General features: G+C 33.3%; 17 non-coding genes across 17 annotated transcripts; 8 read left to right on the forward strand and 9 right to left on the reverse strand.

Annotated features, from left to right (window-relative positions):
- Positions 1-465: 465 nt before the first annotated feature.
- On the reverse strand, positions 466-575 carry Trnai-uau (transfer RNA isoleucine (anticodon UAU)). The gene is made up of 2 exons: positions 538-575; positions 466-501 (listed from the first exon to the last, which is right to left on the reverse strand). It is a non-coding gene; the product is annotated as a tRNA-Ile (tRNA).
- Positions 576-965: 390 nt separating this feature from the next.
- Positions 966-1,055, forward strand: Trnay-gua (transfer RNA tyrosine (anticodon GUA)). Its single transcript is given in 2 exon segments — positions 966-1,002; positions 1,020-1,055. It is a non-coding gene; the product is annotated as a tRNA-Tyr (tRNA).
- A 784-nt stretch (positions 1,056-1,839) lies between these two features.
- On the reverse strand, positions 1,840-1,949 carry Trnai-uau (transfer RNA isoleucine (anticodon UAU)). Its single transcript has 2 exons — positions 1,912-1,949; positions 1,840-1,875 (listed from the first exon to the last, which is right to left on the reverse strand). It is a non-coding gene; the product is annotated as a tRNA-Ile (tRNA).
- A 390-nt stretch (positions 1,950-2,339) lies between these two features.
- On the forward strand, positions 2,340-2,429 carry Trnay-gua (transfer RNA tyrosine (anticodon GUA)). Its single transcript is given in 2 exon segments — positions 2,340-2,376; positions 2,394-2,429. It is a non-coding gene; the product is annotated as a tRNA-Tyr (tRNA).
- Positions 2,430-3,214: 785 nt separating this feature from the next.
- On the reverse strand, positions 3,215-3,324 carry Trnai-uau (transfer RNA isoleucine (anticodon UAU)). Its single transcript has 2 exons — positions 3,287-3,324; positions 3,215-3,250 (listed from the first exon to the last, which is right to left on the reverse strand). It is a non-coding gene; the product is annotated as a tRNA-Ile (tRNA).
- Positions 3,325-3,714: 390 nt separating this feature from the next.
- On the forward strand, positions 3,715-3,804 carry Trnay-gua (transfer RNA tyrosine (anticodon GUA)). Its single transcript is given in 2 exon segments — positions 3,715-3,751; positions 3,769-3,804. It is a non-coding gene; the product is annotated as a tRNA-Tyr (tRNA).
- A 784-nt stretch (positions 3,805-4,588) lies between these two features.
- On the reverse strand, positions 4,589-4,698 carry Trnai-uau (transfer RNA isoleucine (anticodon UAU)). Its single transcript has 2 exons — positions 4,661-4,698; positions 4,589-4,624 (listed from the first exon to the last, which is right to left on the reverse strand). It is a non-coding gene; the product is annotated as a tRNA-Ile (tRNA).
- Positions 4,699-5,088: 390 nt separating this feature from the next.
- Trnay-gua (transfer RNA tyrosine (anticodon GUA)) lies at positions 5,089-5,178 on the forward strand. The gene is given in 2 exon segments: positions 5,089-5,125; positions 5,143-5,178. It is a non-coding gene; the product is annotated as a tRNA-Tyr (tRNA).
- Positions 5,179-5,963: 785 nt separating this feature from the next.
- On the reverse strand, positions 5,964-6,073 carry Trnai-uau (transfer RNA isoleucine (anticodon UAU)). The gene is made up of 2 exons: positions 6,036-6,073; positions 5,964-5,999 (listed from the first exon to the last, which is right to left on the reverse strand). It is a non-coding gene; the product is annotated as a tRNA-Ile (tRNA).
- Positions 6,074-6,463: 390 nt separating this feature from the next.
- On the forward strand, positions 6,464-6,553 carry Trnay-gua (transfer RNA tyrosine (anticodon GUA)). Its single transcript is given in 2 exon segments — positions 6,464-6,500; positions 6,518-6,553. It is a non-coding gene; the product is annotated as a tRNA-Tyr (tRNA).
- A 785-nt stretch (positions 6,554-7,338) lies between these two features.
- Positions 7,339-7,448, reverse strand: Trnai-uau (transfer RNA isoleucine (anticodon UAU)). Its single transcript has 2 exons — positions 7,411-7,448; positions 7,339-7,374 (listed from the first exon to the last, which is right to left on the reverse strand). It is a non-coding gene; the product is annotated as a tRNA-Ile (tRNA).
- Positions 7,449-7,838: 390 nt separating this feature from the next.
- On the forward strand, positions 7,839-7,928 carry Trnay-gua (transfer RNA tyrosine (anticodon GUA)). The gene is given in 2 exon segments: positions 7,839-7,875; positions 7,893-7,928. It is a non-coding gene; the product is annotated as a tRNA-Tyr (tRNA).
- Positions 7,929-8,712: 784 nt separating this feature from the next.
- On the reverse strand, positions 8,713-8,822 carry Trnai-uau (transfer RNA isoleucine (anticodon UAU)). The gene is made up of 2 exons: positions 8,785-8,822; positions 8,713-8,748 (listed from the first exon to the last, which is right to left on the reverse strand). It is a non-coding gene; the product is annotated as a tRNA-Ile (tRNA).
- A 390-nt stretch (positions 8,823-9,212) lies between these two features.
- Positions 9,213-9,302, forward strand: Trnay-gua (transfer RNA tyrosine (anticodon GUA)). Its single transcript is given in 2 exon segments — positions 9,213-9,249; positions 9,267-9,302. It is a non-coding gene; the product is annotated as a tRNA-Tyr (tRNA).
- Positions 9,303-10,086: 784 nt separating this feature from the next.
- Positions 10,087-10,196, reverse strand: Trnai-uau (transfer RNA isoleucine (anticodon UAU)). Its single transcript has 2 exons — positions 10,159-10,196; positions 10,087-10,122 (listed from the first exon to the last, which is right to left on the reverse strand). It is a non-coding gene; the product is annotated as a tRNA-Ile (tRNA).
- A 390-nt stretch (positions 10,197-10,586) lies between these two features.
- Trnay-gua (transfer RNA tyrosine (anticodon GUA)) lies at positions 10,587-10,676 on the forward strand. Its single transcript is given in 2 exon segments — positions 10,587-10,623; positions 10,641-10,676. It is a non-coding gene; the product is annotated as a tRNA-Tyr (tRNA).
- A 784-nt stretch (positions 10,677-11,460) lies between these two features.
- On the reverse strand, positions 11,461-11,570 carry Trnai-uau (transfer RNA isoleucine (anticodon UAU)). Its single transcript has 2 exons — positions 11,533-11,570; positions 11,461-11,496 (listed from the first exon to the last, which is right to left on the reverse strand). It is a non-coding gene; the product is annotated as a tRNA-Ile (tRNA).
- Positions 11,571-18,761: the final 7,191 nt, after the last annotated feature.

An 18,761-nucleotide genomic window follows, 5' to 3' on the forward strand; every position in this document is an offset into this window, starting at 1 on the left:
CTAGAGAGGTATTATCGTCTCAGAAATTGGACCTTTCAAATCAATACGAGTCAGGGAAGAAGCTGAGGTGTTTTGCTGATGCCTAGTGATCAGTCTTCGTCAATCGGAAGAAAATTCACATATTTCAAATCATGCCAAGACAGATAGTCTTTCGAATGGACCTTTCAATTTTTTTTTCTTTCTATTTTTGAGTACCTATACACCGTCGACCATGCTGTTGGTTAGATAAAAAGAATGGAAAACTGTCCATGTAAATTTACATCGAAATTATACGACTGTTAATTGATATGCAATCAAAACGACACGTGTACTCTGAAAGGCATACTCAAACTCACAAATAAAATCCGGGTATCTTCATGTTTTTGTCGATACACATTTCCTTGTCAAAGAGATTTTGATCGTAACAAGTTGACATGCGTAACAAGAAGGGATCGAATTTAATAAATTGAATGGTAAAAAACTAATTGCTCCGGGTGAGGATCGAACTCACAACCTCCGCATTCCTCATACTGTGCTATGCACAGTGAAGGTACTGTCTATAAGTACGGCGCGCTAACCGATTGTGCCACCGGAGCAATGTTACAAAGTGACATAAAACTTAAGCTTTTATACATCAGTTGATTTCTCGGTAAACGTCTGCATTATAAATGATTTCGAAGAATCTTTTTATTTCACTTACTATGTTATGTTTTACATTTACTTTATTGATTGGATCAATATATAGTTTGGACGCTCCTGTTATGTTATGTTAAATAAAATGCGAATAATTATATTAAATATAAAGAACGCTGACTTTTCCGTTCATCGTGATTGAGATTTTGTCATGTCCTAATTATAAATATTGAGTAAGGTGTTCATGAAAACATTACTTTAAAATAGGCCACATTTTTAACATCACATGACCAACTTCCGCAGAACTTGATTCTTTACAATAAATACACAAATTTACTGGCAATAGACATCAGCCCGTGATAGCTCAGTTGGTAGAGCGGGAGACTGTAGTGTGATAGAATCTAGGAATCTCTAGGTCGGTGGTTCGACTCCGCCTCACGGGATATATTTTTGTCACCTTCCCTTTTTAGCCGAGGATTTGTTCTTTTCTTCAATGTGAGATTATATTCTCGGAAACTATTTGACTGGGTTTTTCTTTCTTGTTTGAATGATAATAATAAAGTAACAAAGACATAAAATCCACTATGAATGATATATTAAAGGCGTAACATTGCAAAAATAACTTGTTAATATAATAGCTTCAGGCAAATAGAGTGTGTGCACCAAGTCAATTCTTAGATATACAGTCTTGCAAAGAAATAGCACATATTAGTGGGAACAATCAGCAGAATTTTATACATTCAAGTAATAGACTGTAACGATACTAGAGAGGTATTATCGTCTCAGAAATTGGACCTTTCAAATCAATACGAGTCAGGGAAGAAGCTGAGGTGTTTTGCTGATGCCTAGTGATCAGTCTTCGTCAATCGGAAGAAAATTCACATATTTCAAATCATGCCAAGACAGATAGTCTTTCGAATGGACCTTTCAATTTTTTTTCTTTCTATTTTTGAGTACCTATACACCGTCGACCATGCTGTTGGTTAGATAAAAAGAATGGAAAACTGTCCATGTAAATTTACATCGAAATTATACGACTGTTAATTGATATGCAATCAAAACGACACGTGTACTCTGAAAGGCATACTCAAACTCACAAATAAAATCCGGGTATCTTCATGTTTTTGTCGATACACATTTCCTTGTCAAAGAGATTTTGATCGTAACAAGTTGACATGCGTAACAAGAAGGGATCGAATTTAATAAATTGAATGGTAAAAAACTAATTGCTCCGGGTGAGGATCGAACTCACAACCTCCGCATTCCTCATACTGTGCTATGCACAGTGAAGGTACTGTCTATAAGTACGGCGCGCTAACCGATTGTGCCACCGGAGCAATGTTACAAAGTGACATAAAACTTAAGCTTTTATACATCAGTTGATTTCTCGGTAAACGTCTGCATTATAAATGATTTCGAAGAATCTTTTTATTTCACTTACTATGTTATGTTTTACATTTACTTTATTGATTGGATCAATATATAGTTTGGACGCTCCTGTTATGTTATGTTAAATAAAATGCGAATAATTATATTAAATATAAAGAACGCTGACTTTTCCGTTCATCGTGATTGAGATTTTGTCATGTCCTAATTATAAATATTGAGTAAGGTGTTCATGAAAACATTACTTTAAAATAGGCCACATTTTTAACATCACATGACCAACTTCCGCAGAACTTGATTCTTTACAATAAATACACAAATTTACTGGCAATAGACATCAGCCCGTGATAGCTCAGTTGGTAGAGCGGGAGACTGTAGTGTGATAGAATCTAGGAATCTCTAGGTCGGTGGTTCGACTCCGCCTCACGGGATATATTTTTGTCACCTTCCCTTTTTAGCCGAGGATTTGTTCTTTTCTTCAATGTGAGATTATATTCTCGGAAACTATTTGACTGGGTTTTTCTTTCTTGTTTGAATGATAATAATAAAGTAACAAAGACATAAAATCCACTATGAATGATATATTAAAGGCGTAACATTGCAAAAATAACTTGTTAATATAATAGCTTCAGGCAAATAGAGTGTGTGCACCAAGTCAATTCTTAGATATACAGTCTTGCAAAGAAATAGCACATATTAGTGGGAACAATCAGCAGAATTTTATACATTCAAGTAATAGACTGTAACGATACTAGAGAGGTATTATCGTCTCAGAAATTGGACCTTTCAAATCAATACGAGTCAGGGAAGAAGCTGAGGTGTTTTGCTGATGCCTAGTGATCAGTCTTCGTCAATCGGAAGAAAATTCACATATTTCAAATCATGCCAAGACAGATAGTCTTTCGAATGGACCTTTCAATTTTTTTTTCTTTCTATTTTTGAGTACCTATACACCGTCGACCATGCTGTTGGTTAGATAAAAAGAATGGAAAACTGTCCATGTAAATTTACATCGAAATTATACGACTGTTAATTGATATGCAATCAAAACGACACGTGTACTCTGAAAGGCATACTCAAACTCACAAATAAAATCCGGGTATCTTCATGTTTTTGTCGATACACATTTCCTTGTCAAAGAGATTTTGATCGTAACAAGTTGACATGCGTAACAAGAAGGGATCGAATTTAATAAATTGAATGGTAAAAAACTAATTGCTCCGGGTGAGGATCGAACTCACAACCTCCGCATTCCTCATACTGTGCTATGCACAGTGAAGGTACTGTCTATAAGTACGGCGCGCTAACCGATTGTGCCACCGGAGCAATGTTACAAAGTGACATAAAACTTAAGCTTTTATACATCAGTTGATTTCTCGGTAAACGTCTGCATTATAAATGATTTCGAAGAATCTTTTTATTTCACTTACTATGTTATGTTTTACATTTACTTTATTGATTGGATCAATATATAGTTTGGACGCTCCTGTTATGTTATGTTAAATAAAATGCGAATAATTATATTAAATATAAAGAACGCTGACTTTTCCGTTCATCGTGATTGAGATTTTGTCATGTCCTAATTATAAATATTGAGTAAGGTGTTCATGAAAACATTACTTTAAAATAGGCCACATTTTTAACATCACATGACCAACTTCCGCAGAACTTGATTCTTTACAATAAATACACAAATTTACTGGCAATAGACATCAGCCCGTGATAGCTCAGTTGGTAGAGCGGGAGACTGTAGTGTGATAGAATCTAGGAATCTCTAGGTCGGTGGTTCGACTCCGCCTCACGGGATATATTTTTGTCACCTTCCCTTTTTAGCCGAGGATTTGTTCTTTTCTTCAATGTGAGATTATATTCTCGGAAACTATTTGACTGGGTTTTTCTTTCTTGTTTGAATGATAATAATAAAGTAACAAAGACATAAAATCCACTATGAATGATATATTAAAGGCGTAACATTGCAAAAATAACTTGTTAATATAATAGCTTCAGGCAAATAGAGTGTGTGCACCAAGTCAATTCTTAGATATACAGTCTTGCAAAGAAATAGCACATATTAGTGGGAACAATCAGCAGAATTTTATACATTCAAGTAATAGACTGTAACGATACTAGAGAGGTATTATCGTCTCAGAAATTGGACCTTTCAAATCAATACGAGTCAGGGAAGAAGCTGAGGTGTTTTGCTGATGCCTAGTGATCAGTCTTCGTCAATCGGAAGAAAATTCACATATTTCAAATCATGCCAAGACAGATAGTCTTTCGAATGGACCTTTCAATTTTTTTTTCTTTCTATTTTTGAGTACCTATACACCGTCGACCATGCTGTTGGTTAGATAAAAAGAATGGAAAACTGTCCATGTAAATTTACATCGAAATTATACGACTGTTAATTGATATGCAATCAAAACGACACGTGTACTCTGAAAGGCATACTCAAACTCACAAATAAAATCCGGTATCTTCATGTTTTTGTCGATACACATTTCCTTGTCAAAGAGATTTTGATCGTAACAAGTTGACATGCGTAACAAGAAGGGATCGAATTTAATAAATTGAATGGTAAAAAACTAATTGCTCCGGGTGAGGATCGAACTCACAACCTCCGCATTCCTCATACTGTGCTATGCACAGTGAAGGTACTGTCTATAAGTACGGCGCGCTAACCGATTGTGCCACCGGAGCAATGTTACAAAGTGACATAAAACTTAAGCTTTTATACATCAGTTGATTTCTCGGTAAACGTCTGCATTATAAATGATTTCGAAGAATCTTTTTATTTCACTTACTATGTTATGTTTTACATTTACTTTATTGATTGGATCAATATATAGTTTGGACGCTCCTGTTATGTTATGTTAAATAAAATGCGAATAATTATATTAAATATAAAGAACGCTGACTTTTCCGTTCATCGTGATTGAGATTTTGTCATGTCCTAATTATAAATATTGAGTAAGGTGTTCATGAAAACATTACTTTAAAATAGGCCACATTTTTAACATCACATGACCAACTTCCGCAGAACTTGATTCTTTACAATAAATACACAAATTTACTGGCAATAGACATCAGCCCGTGATAGCTCAGTTGGTAGAGCGGGAGACTGTAGTGTGATAGAATCTAGGAATCTCTAGGTCGGTGGTTCGACTCCGCCTCACGGGATATATTTTTGTCACCTTCCCTTTTTAGCCGAGGATTTGTTCTTTTCTTCAATGTGAGATTATATTCTCGGAAACTATTTGACTGGGTTTTTCTTTCTTGTTTGAATGATAATAATAAAGTAACAAAGACATAAAATCCACTATGAATGATATATTAAAGGCGTAACATTGCAAAAATAACTTGTTAATATAATAGCTTCAGGCAAATAGAGTGTGTGCACCAAGTCAATTCTTAGATATACAGTCTTGCAAAGAAATAGCACATATTAGTGGGAACAATCAGCAGAATTTTATACATTCAAGTAATAGACTGTAACGATACTAGAGAGGTATTATCGTCTCAGAAATTGGACCTTTCAAATCAATACGAGTCAGGGAAGAAGCTGAGGTGTTTTGCTGATGCCTAGTGATCAGTCTTCGTCAATCGGAAGAAAATTCACATATTTCAAATCATGCCAAGACAGATAGTCTTTCGAATGGACCTTTCAATTTTTTTTTCTTTCTATTTTTGAGTACCTATACACCGTCGACCATGCTGTTGGTTAGATAAAAAGAATGGAAAACTGTCCATGTAAATTTACATCGAAATTATACGACTGTTAATTGATATGCAATCAAAACGACACGTGTACTCTGAAAGGCATACTCAAACTCACAAATAAAATCCGGGTATCTTCATGTTTTTGTCGATACACATTTCCTTGTCAAAGAGATTTTGATCGTAACAAGTTGACATGCGTAACAAGAAGGGATCGAATTTAATAAATTGAATGGTAAAAAACTAATTGCTCCGGGTGAGGATCGAACTCACAACCTCCGCATTCCTCATACTGTGCTATGCACAGTGAAGGTACTGTCTATAAGTACGGCGCGCTAACCGATTGTGCCACCGGAGCAATGTTACAAAGTGACATAAAACTTAAGCTTTTATACATCAGTTGATTTCTCGGTAAACGTCTGCATTATAAATGATTTCGAAGAATCTTTTTATTTCACTTACTATGTTATGTTTTACATTTACTTTATTGATTGGATCAATATATAGTTTGGACGCTCCTGTTATGTTATGTTAAATAAAATGCGAATAATTATATTAAATATAAAGAACGCTGACTTTTCCGTTCATCGTGATTGAGATTTTGTCATGTCCTAATTATAAATATTGAGTAAGGTGTTCATGAAAACATTACTTTAAAATAGGCCACATTTTTAACATCACATGACCAACTTCCGCAGAACTTGATTCTTTACAATAAATACACAAATTTACTGGCAATAGACATCAGCCCGTGATAGCTCAGTTGGTAGAGCGGGAGACTGTAGTGTGATAGAATCTAGGAATCTCTAGGTCGGTGGTTCGACTCCGCCTCACGGGATATATTTTTGTCACCTTCCCTTTTTAGCCGAGGATTTGTTCTTTTCTTCAATGTGAGATTATATTCTCGGAAACTATTTGACTGGGTTTTTCTTTCTTGTTTGAATGATAATAATAAAGTAACAAAGACATAAAATCCACTATGAATGATATATTAAAGGCGTAACATTGCAAAAATAACTTGTTAATATAATAGCTTCAGGCAAATAGAGTGTGTGCACCAAGTCAATTCTTAGATATACAGTCTTGCAAAGAAATAGCACATATTAGTGGGAACAATCAGCAGAATTTTATACATTCAAGTAATAGACTGTAACGATACTAGAGAGGTATTATCGTCTCAGAAATTGGACCTTTCAAATCAATACGAGTCAGGGAAGAAGCTGAGGTGTTTTGCTGATGCCTAGTGATCAGTCTTCGTCAATCGGAAGAAAATTCACATATTTCAAATCATGCCAAGACAGATAGTCTTTCGAATGGACCTTTCAATTTTTTTTTCTTTCTATTTTTGAGTACCTATACACCGTCGACCATGCTGTTGGTTAGATAAAAAGAATGGAAAACTGTCCATGTAAATTTACATCGAAATTATACGACTGTTAATTGATATGCAATCAAAACGACACGTGTACTCTGAAAGGCATACTCAAACTCACAAATAAAATCCGGGTATCTTCATGTTTTTGTCGATACACATTTCCTTGTCAAAGAGATTTTGATCGTAACAAGTTGACATGCGTAACAAGAAGGGATCGAATTTAATAAATTGAATGGTAAAAAACTAATTGCTCCGGGTGAGGATCGAACTCACAACCTCCGCATTCCTCATACTGTGCTATGCACAGTGAAGGTACTGTCTATAAGTACGGCGCGCTAACCGATTGTGCCACCGGAGCAATGTTACAAAGTGACATAAAACTTAAGCTTTTATACATCAGTTGATTTCTCGGTAAACGTCTGCATTATAAATGATTTCGAAGAATCTTTTTATTTCACTTACTATGTTATGTTTTACATTTACTTTATTGATTGGATCAATATATAGTTTGGACGCTCCTGTTATGTTATGTTAAATAAAATGCGAATAATTATATTAAATATAAAGAACGCTGACTTTTCCGTTCATCGTGATTGAGATTTTGTCATGTCCTAATTATAAATATTGAGTAAGGTGTTCATGAAAACATTACTTTAAAATAGGCCACATTTTTAACATCACATGACCAACTTCCGCAGAACTTGATTCTTTACAATAAATACACAAATTTACTGGCAATAGACATCAGCCCGTGATAGCTCAGTTGGTAGAGCGGGAGACTGTAGTGTGATAGAATCTAGGAATCTCTAGGTCGGTGGTTCGACTCCGCCTCACGGGATATATTTTTGTCACCTTCCCTTTTTAGCCGAGGATTTGTTCTTTTCTTCAATGTGAGATTATATTCTCGGAAACTATTTGACTGGGTTTTTCTTTCTTGTTTGAATGATAATAATAAAGTAACAAAGACATAAAATCCACTATGAATGATATATTAAAGGCGTAACATTGCAAAAATAACTTGTTAATATAATAGCTTCAGGCAAATAGAGTGTGTGCACCAAGTCAATTCTTAGATATACAGTCTTGCAAAGAAATAGCACATATTAGTGGGAACAATCAGCAGAATTTTATACATTCAAGTAATAGACTGTAACGATACTAGAGAGGTATTATCGTCTCAGAAATTGGACCTTTCAAATCAATACGAGTCAGGGAAGAAGCTGAGGTGTTTTGCTGATGCCTAGTGATCAGTCTTCGTCAATCGGAAGAAAATTCACATATTTCAAATCATGCCAAGACAGATAGTCTTTCGAATGGACCTTTCAATTTTTTTTCTTTCTATTTTTGAGTACCTATACACCGTCGACCATGCTGTTGGTTAGATAAAAAGAATGGAAAACTGTCCATGTAAATTTACATCGAAATTATACGACTGTTAATTGATATGCAATCAAAACGACACGTGTACTCTGAAAGGCATACTCAAACTCACAAATAAAATCCGGGTATCTTCATGTTTTTGTCGATACACATTTCCTTGTCAAAGAGATTTTGATCGTAACAAGTTGACATGCGTAACAAGAAGGGATCGAATTTAATAAATTGAATGGTAAAAAACTAATTGCTCCGGGTGAGGATCGAACTCACAACCTCCGCATTCCTCATACTGTGCTATGCACAGTGAAGGTACTGTCTATAAGTACGGCGCGCTAACCGATTGTGCCACCGGAGCAATGTTACAAAGTGACATAAAACTTAAGCTTTTATACATCAGTTGATTTCTCGGTAAACGTCTGCATTATAAATGATTTCGAAGAATCTTTTTATTTCACTTACTATGTTATGTTTTACATTTACTTTATTGATTGGATCAATATATAGTTTGGACGCTCCTGTTATGTTATGTTAAATAAAATGCGAATAATTATATTAAATATAAAGAACGCTGACTTTTCCGTTCATCGTGATTGAGATTTTGTCATGTCCTAATTATAAATATTGAGTAAGGTGTTCATGAAAACATTACTTTAAAATAGGCCACATTTTTAACATCACATGACCAACTTCCGCAGAACTTGATTCTTTACAATAAATACACAAATTTACTGGCAATAGACATCAGCCCGTGATAGCTCAGTTGGTAGAGCGGGAGACTGTAGTGTGATAGAATCTAGGAATCTCTAGGTCGGTGGTTCGACTCCGCCTCACGGATATATTTTTGTCACCTTCCCTTTTTAGCCGAGGATTTGTTCTTTTCTTCAATGTGAGATTATATTCTCGGAAACTATTTGACTGGGTTTTTCTTTCTTGTTTGAATGATAATAATAAAGTAACAAAGACATAAAATCCACTATGAATGATATATTAAAGGCGTAACATTGCAAAAATAACTTGTTAATATAATAGCTTCAGGCAAATAGAGTGTGTGCACCAAGTCAATTCTTAGATATACAGTCTTGCAAAGAAATAGCACATATTAGTGGGAACAATCAGCAGAATTTTATACATTCAAGTAATAGACTGTAACGATACTAGAGAGGTATTATCGTCTCAGAAATTGGACCTTTCAAATCAATACGAGTCAGGGAAGAAGCTGAGGTGTTTTGCTGATGCCTAGTGATCAGTCTTCGTCAATCGGAAGAAAATTCACATATTTCAAATCATGCCAAGACAGATAGTCTTTCGAATGGACCTTTCAATTTTTTTTTCTTTCTATTTTTGAGTACCTATACACCGTCGACCATGCTGTTGGTTAGATAAAAAGAATGGAAAACTGTCCATGTAAATTTACATCGAAATTATACGACTGTTAATTGATATGCAATCAAAACGACACGTGTACTCTGAAAGGCATACTCAAACTCACAAATAAAATCCGGGTATCTTCATGTTTTTGTCGATACACATTTCCTTGTCAAAGAGATTTTGATCGTAACAAGTTGACATGCGTAACAAGAAGGGATCGAATTTAATAAATTGAATGGTAAAAAACTAATTGCTCCGGGTGAGGATCGAACTCACAACCTCCGCATTCCTCATACTGTGCTATGCACAGTGAAGGTACTGTCTATAAGTACGGCGCGCTAACCGATTGTGCCACCGGAGCAATGTTACAAAGTGACATAAAACTTAAGCTTTTATACATCAGTTGATTTCTCGGTAAACGTCTGCATTATAAATGATTTCGAAGAATCTTTTTATTTCACTTACTATGTTATGTTTTACATTTACTTTATTGATTGGATCAATATATAGTTTGGACGCTCCTGTTATGTTATGTTAAATAAAATGCGAATAATTATATTAAATATAAAGAACGCTGACTTTTCCGTTCATCGTGATTGAGATTTTGTCATGTCCTAATTATAAATATTGAGTAAGGTGTTCATGAAAACATTACTTTAAAATAGGCCACATTTTTAACATCACATGACCAACTTCCGCAGAACTTGATTCTTTACAATAAATACACAAATTTACTGGCAATAGACATCAGCCCGTGATAGCTCAGTTGGTAGAGCGGGAGACTGTAGTGTGATAGAATCTAGGAATCTCTAGGTCGGTGGTTCGACTCCGCCTCACGGGATATATTTTTGTCACCTTCCCTTTTTAGCCGAGGATTTGTTCTTTTCTTCAATGTGAGATTATATTCTCGGAAACTATTTGACTGGGTTTTTCTTTCTTGTTTGAATGATAATAATAAAGTAACAAAGACATAAAATCCACTATGAATGATATATTAAAGGCGTAACATTGCAAAAATAACTTGTTAATATAATAGCTTCAGGCAAATAGAGTGTGTGCACCAAGTCAATTCTTAGATATACAGTCTTGCAAAGAAATAGCACATATTAGTGGAACAATCAGCAGAATTTTATACATTCAAGTAATAGACTGTAACGATACTAGAGAGGTATTATCGTCTCAGAAATTGGACCTTTCAAATCAATACGAGTCAGGGAAGAAGCTGAGGTGTTTTGCTGATGCCTAGTGATCAGTCTTCGTCAATCGGAAGAAAATTCACATATTTCAAATCATGCCAAGACAGATAGTCTTTCGAATGGACCTTTCAATTTTTTTTTCTTTCTATTTTTGAGTACCTATACACCGTCGACCATGCTGTTGGTTAGATAAAAAGAATGGAAAACTGTCCATGTAAATTTACATCGAAATTATACGACTGTTAATTGATATGCAATCAAAACGACACGTGTACTCTGAAAGGCATACTCAAACTCACAAATAAAATCCGGGTATCTTCATGTTTTTGTCGATACACATTTCCTTGTCAAAGAGATTTTGATCGTAACAAGTTGACATGCGTAACAAGAAGGGATCGAATTTAATAAATTGAATGGTAAAAAACTAATTGCTCCGGGTGAGGATCGAACTCACAACCTCCGCATTCCTCATACTGTGCTATGCACAGTGAAGGTACTGTCTATAAGTACGGCGCGCTAACCGATTGTGCCACCGGAGCAATGTTACAAAGTGACATAAAACTTAAGCTTTTATACATCAGTTGATTTCTCGGTAAACGTCTGCATTATAAATGATTTCGAAGAATCTTTTTATTTCACTTACTATGTTATGTTTTACATTTACTTTATTGATTGGATCAATATATAGTTTGGACGCTCCTGTTATGTTATGTTAAATAAAATGCGAATAATTATATTAAATATAAAGAACGCTGACTTTTCCGTTCATCGTGATTGAGATTTTGTCATGTCCTAATTATAAATATTGAGTAAGGTGTTCATGAAAACATTACTTTAAAATAGGCCACATTTTTAACATCACATGACCAACTTCCGCAGAACTTGATTCTTTACAATAAATACACAAATTTACTGGCAATAGACATCAGCCCGTGATATGCTACACCCTTGAAAGATGACATACCTTGCATACCTTAGCCAAATGTATAAAAATAGTTCCCAATTGAGTTTCCGAGTGAATTATCCAGGTGTCTTTAAAAGAACAGAATCTATTATGAATCACTTATTTTACAATAGGGTCACACATTGGGTATACTTCTTATTCTCATTCTAACAGCAAAAAGGTTGTTAACCTTTTAGGAACTACTTTACAGGATGCCGAGAGTATGGAAAGCAAGTTTCATAATTTTGATTTTATCAAAAATAAACTAAATCAAAATGGTTATCAATTTTACATTGTTATAATGTGTTTTAACAATGTTTTTTGTTTGTTTAAGTTCTAAATCTTGTTAACAATAACAAAAAAAATACTAAATAATTAAATACTATTGCTATATTATGAACATTCAACTGGTCCATACCTACATTTTGACATTGTAGAAGATCACGATTTTCTGCAGAAGATCATGATTTCTCTGACTGTTTAAGACTTTATAACATTAAAAAAATGTATGCGATATGTGTATCTATATGTAATGTTGTCTTAGTTACAAGATATATTTGTTTAAATGTATTTGCTTCTTACCAGCTTTTAGTTACTACGGGTACTCACTGAAATGTATTTAGTCCTTATTTTTCTGTTTCGTAACATGTGCATTGTGTCGATCTGATTTGTTGCGTGCCCTTTTTAGTTGATATTTTATATTTTGCATTCACACTCCTGTCTCAGGTTATTGGAATGACTGGTCACACACAAACATATAAAGCCCTTCACATTATGTATATGCCTGTCCAATGTCAAGAGCCTGTAATGCTGTAGTTGTCGTTTGTAACTCTTTGTCATATTATTTTATTTTTTTATTTTTTTTTTATTGTTTTGTATATAAATCTTGTCATTATTTATTTCGTATGACTATTTGTTTTTGTTTTTTTGTTTTTCAGGGTCATTATATCTTTCTATGGGGTATTGGGTTTGCTCATTGTTGAAGACATTCACTATACATCTTTTTTTCTAAAAAATAATCGTGTATATACAAGAATGAAAACAAATAAAATATGTAATGTTTGCAACAATAAAATAAACTTTCATTTTTTTGGTTTTGCATCAAATGCGCATTACGACAGTCAACGTCTTTTCTAATAAAAGGATAAAGAGCTACAAAGCGAAAAGGAAGAAAAAGTATAGACAAATCCAGGCAAGGAATCAGAGCTTTGCATGAGGGAGACACAATCCTTAATTTTAAACAACTGTACAGAGTTAAAATCATATATCCACTATTACATTAGGAACTCCCACACACATACCTGGAAGGTTTTGGTTATTGGGACTAAGATTGTACTTTCAGGTAACTAATGTCAATCAACCATTGTTCTAGGGATGATGTTATATTGATCTGCATTCGTTAATGAGTCTTTCCTTGAAGACGACCTGTCTCTGTGATATTGTCTGATTTTAACAGTTGGTTCCTTGATATAATCTTGAATGATGACGAATGATTATCCATGCAAGAACTTATACAAGAGTATAAGCCCAGCTCCTTGTATGCGTGCTAATAGGATTGGCCAACGTAGTGTCTGTGGTATGCTGGTAACAGTACATTGTACCTGATAATAAATTGTTATATATAAACTGGGCAGGTCTCCGATGTATCAATTCGCTTTGGTTAAGATGGACCTCTGTGCATAAGTTCAATACTACTGCCGATGTACACTCGAGGTGTGGTCGAACTAATGTTTTGTAAGAACTCAATTTTATATCTGAAAGTTCTAAACCGAGATCAGGATATTGTTGAACAGTTTTCAGTTTTGCCTTATGATGTCATTGTAAACAACACGGTTGAGTCACCCTAAACATGGCTGCTGTCATGTTTTTGAGTTGTGGAAGATTCTTTACAGTAAGGAAATGTCAACAAACAGTAATAAACTTGAACATGACGATTTAGAACCATCTACATCGGAACGTACTGCTTTCATTTCACTGATTTCGACATCTTGACACACTCATTGATTACCTTGTGTTAGCTAAGCATTGATCCAAAATAGTATGTTTCATTGGATACAGTAGTAGCTCATCCTCTGTAATAGCCGCCGCTGTAGTACTGGGTCAAATGCCTTCAATACAAATTCAATACAAACATGGCTTATTGTTATCTACTATCCAATAATCCAGTAATCAGGTCCACCGATATAATTTGACAGGAATGACATTGAAATCAAATTTATAATCCATATGCGATGTATGCTACAGTTAATAACCTATATAATATACTATATATTTTAGTTTCTATATTGACATAGACGTAACTGTTATCATAGCTTAAACCAAGCCTAGATTACTTTCCATAAATGATAATTGATTGATTGATTGTTGGTTGCTTTACGCCGCATTAGCACATAAAGGCTATATATAATGATAATAAAAATAATGATAATAATAATGATAATGACAATAAAAATAGTGATAATGATGATGATGATAATAATGAAAATAATAATAATGATAATTATAATAATAATAATAATAATAATAATAATAATAATAATAATAATAAAAATAATAATAATAATAATAATAATAATAATAATAATAATAATAATAATAATAATAATAATAATAATAATAATAATAATAATAATAATAATAATAATAATAATAATAATAATAATAATAATAATAATAATAATAATAATAATAATAATAATAATAATAATAATAATAATAATAAAACTATAACTTAAAATCGAAAGGACACAATTAAGTGTGACGTAAAAAATAAATTATATGTGATAATAAAAATAATATTTTCAATAGGTTATATAATAAGAATAAAATAATCTTGTTTTTAAAGCCTCTCAGTAAGATAGTAAATAAAACATGAATTAAATGAATTAAAAATAGATAAATGAAACATCTAACGGTATTGGTGGTATCTTATAACGACCCGTCTCGACAGACAAAGATAAAGTACCACATCTTAGTTTACATAAACAAATTCGTTAGTGGCGTGGCATTGCGTTTAAACATAGTGTTCATGTTGAAGGTCCTTCTTGTCACGTCTATATAGTCTGAACTTGTTTCCATTCACATTCGAAAATATAGTCATCAAATTTTAACACATATATATGAGGCTGAAAACTGACGAAACTAATATGTTTAACATAGTACAATATTAAGCGTTTGTCAGGCTACTGATGACGGCTGTTTGAAGTGTACATACTGTTTATCTAAAAATGTTCGCTACTCTGTTTCAAAATAACAAGCTTTCGAAAAGACTTTTTTAAATTGATAGTGTATAAAAAAAGGAAATAAATAAGAAGAATAAATTAGGGGTTCGTGTGCATGTGTTTTGTAATATATGGCACAATTTGGATAAAACCAGAGGATTCCGAATATCTGGCAAATTAAGAGTAACGAACATCCTTAATTTTAAAAACCTTAGTTCTCCTCACTCTAAGTATGACAATATCAAGTTTGGCTTTCTGAATAATACATAGTTTGTTGTTGTTTGTGTTGGTGTCTCTATTTTTTCAGAAGGAGAAAGATGTTGCTAACTGACATAGTCTGTTGTTATGTATAATATTTCGGTAACATCTGGTATCCTATTTACATATGCTATATATGTACTTATAAGTTGCAAAACAAAAGAAATCATATTATATGTTAAGGAGAAACTGAAAATCCATGGGAAACACGACAAACGACAAGAAGACCAACAAAAAAAAGAGGCAAAATACTACATAGAAAACTTAAGATTAAGCAACAAGGATTATACTGAAACCAGGGAATAAATCCAGGTACTATTTTTTTTTTAGTTTTGCATCTGTATCGTAAAAGTATACTATACATTATAATGAATAAGCTCAACAACATGTGAATACAGAAACACGGACATTTGTTGTTAAAGCCCTTCGAGGTGTTGGATCCATAATTCCCTTGCACTTCGTTCTTTATTTGTTGTCTTTACTTAAATTATTGATTCGAACATCAATGTAATTAAAATTGCTGTATGCAACAAAAGTGAAAAATATGAGAGTATGCTAAAATACATTAGCGTGTGTTCATAGCGTTATCGAAATTAGAATGTGTTCCCGGTGCAACCAAGTAAGTATATGCACCCAGTGTAATCAGGAATAGCGTATGTTCCCAGTGTTTATTAGCGTATATTTTCACAGTGTAATAAAGATCAGTGTATATGTTCGCATAGTAATAAGATTAGTGTATATGCTCCCAGTGTCAATAGGATCAGTGTACTAGTATGTTTCAAGTGTATAGATAGTATGTTTTAATTGTATATATAGTATGTTCCAAGAGTAATCAAGTGAGCATATTTTTCCAGTGTAAACAACATAAGCGTATGTTCCAAGCTAAGAGTACTAAAAATTTAAGATTTATCACGATTAGCGAATATTCCTAGTGTAATAAAGAAACCTGCATTGTTCAAGCCAGTGTAATCAAGATAAGCGTATGTTCCAATATAATTAAACTTCATAGAACATATATCAAATAATTAATGGCGATAGAGCTGTTTTTGGTCCACCTTGGGAACGTACGTTGATAGTTATAACTTCATTAAATAATCTGTCATGTTATGATTATACTTCAATAACATTATAACCGCAGATGATATTTTTAGTCTTTACTAAATAAAATATAAAGCTTTATCATGTAGTGACAAACAAAAAACTGACACAACATATAGATGGTGGTGATTAAATATTTATTTATTTAGTGTGATTCATTACAACTGCAATTTGTCTTTCATATCAAAGCTTGAAAGCTAGTACTGTTTTCCGATGAAAGGTCGTGCAGAGGTCACGTACCGTCTGTGACAATGTGCTATACATTTGAAATTCTAAACGGAAGATAGTATCTTGTTGTCATCTCGTATGCTTAGATTCCTTTCGTAATCCTTCCTTGAACTTTGTTGCCATATATTCAAACACATGTTCCCATGCAGTGGACATCTGTGTCGTAAAGTCTGTCCCTAAACATCCATTAAAAGCATCTCTAATTGCCGGCCAAAGTAACTGCAAGTAGAAGGCAATTAAGATCATAAGCATGAGGGAAACCAAGAAACAAGCAGTATGTCCTTTTATATAATTTCGTTATTGCAAGGAATTTTATTTCTGTACCAAAAGATTCCGGATTCTGATTATGAAATTGACATCGTTTTTTTTTATGTTTTTATTTTTTTTGAGAAAAAAAAAGGGGGGTTTTAGATTTTATTTACATAAAGAAAGCTTATAGGTAAATGTGCACTTGCTTGTCCTAGTTTGTTAAGAACATACAGAGACCACCCGATGGCTATTCGGTCTAACTGGTCCATATACTGTATCACTAGCATGTCAACACTGAGGTTGTTCGTTCGAATCCAGCACGTACCAGGTACGTTCGACTCCAATCTTAAGGTGGCTCGTGGGTACAAAATTTTCAGCAAAAAATTAAACCTTTATTTTTTCATTACGAATTTTATTTATTACACTATTAGTTATTACTTTATGATATGGTATAAAAATCAACCCCCAAAAAGGATTCGGTTTGGCCACAGATGACTTTTAAAATGTTTATATCATTGAAAAAGCTCCAAATTATCTGCCTTTGGTGCAAAAATGCCATTTTTAGGCATTAAATTTGAAATATCTTTTTTAACTCATAGGTGACCTATATTTTTTATTATTGTTTTCAAATAAGCTGTACATAAACTAAATACCTGTAAAATTCAAGCAATTTCTGTCATTAGGTTATTTTTTTATTTCGATATTATCTCTATTTCTCCTCAACAGAAAAAAGGACATTAACAAAAATATATGCTTCTTCCAGAGGCAGATTTAGAGCTTAAATGAACGGTGACCCCATTTTTTTATTTCATTTTTCTTTTAAGTATATGATAACGTTCATTTATAAAAAAAATATAGCGAAATCCTATATTAGAAAAAAAATTTGATTTATACCCAGCAGCCCCCTTAAGTGACTTAAATTGTCAATGTTCTTGCAGACTTCCTCCACCAATAACAGGTGAACATCAATAAATAGCAAATAGTGTTGAAAGTGGCGTTTCACATCAATTACTCAATCAGAACATACAAAAGCATGCAATAGTTAGTAGTTGTGTTACTGTGTATTATGACAGTTACTTTCAATTAGTTTGGTGTGTTTGAGCTTTGAAATTTGCCATTGATAAGATATTTTCCATTTTCATTTTTTCTTAGAGTTTGGTATTTTTGTTATTTTACTTTGTAATACAAATGAGACTAATTAAATAAAATTTATAGTTCTCCGGAAGATATTTCTTAAATAAACGTACAATGACCATTTCAGGTTTGACATTGTGTCGCGCATGACTCTCTCCCATGGTAACAAGAACATTCGACAAAAAGACAGAATCATCAAGACTTTCTACAGCTGCTCCAAGACCTTCCATTACGATGTTACCATGGTGTCTCAACTTCTCTTCGTCAACTAAAAGGTCATTATCTTCCACCGTCATTTGTTCGGTAAAAAGTTTCTTGAATTCTGGATGCATTTGGAAAAACCTGTCAAGTAAAGAATGTGAATTTTAGAATAATACAATTTGATTATACATTTTTAAAATGAGTTAGGGTAGAACATCGATATAAAATCTCTTAAAATCTGAACAAACGCAATTGAAGAAGCATGATATGCCAGAAAAGTATTAGACAGTAACGCTCAATAAGTCACTACAGTGGAGACTAACTATTGGGATGCGATTTCAGTAAACTTACACGTACACAATTATTAATAATTAGTAGATGAAATTACTTTTATCAAA

The sequence above is a fragment of the Mytilus edulis genome, unplaced genomic scaffold, assembly GCF_963676685.1.
Source record: "Mytilus edulis unplaced genomic scaffold, xbMytEdul2.2 SCAFFOLD_2015, whole genome shotgun sequence".
Classification (NCBI taxonomy): domain Eukaryota; kingdom Metazoa; phylum Mollusca; class Bivalvia; order Mytilida; family Mytilidae; genus Mytilus; species Mytilus edulis.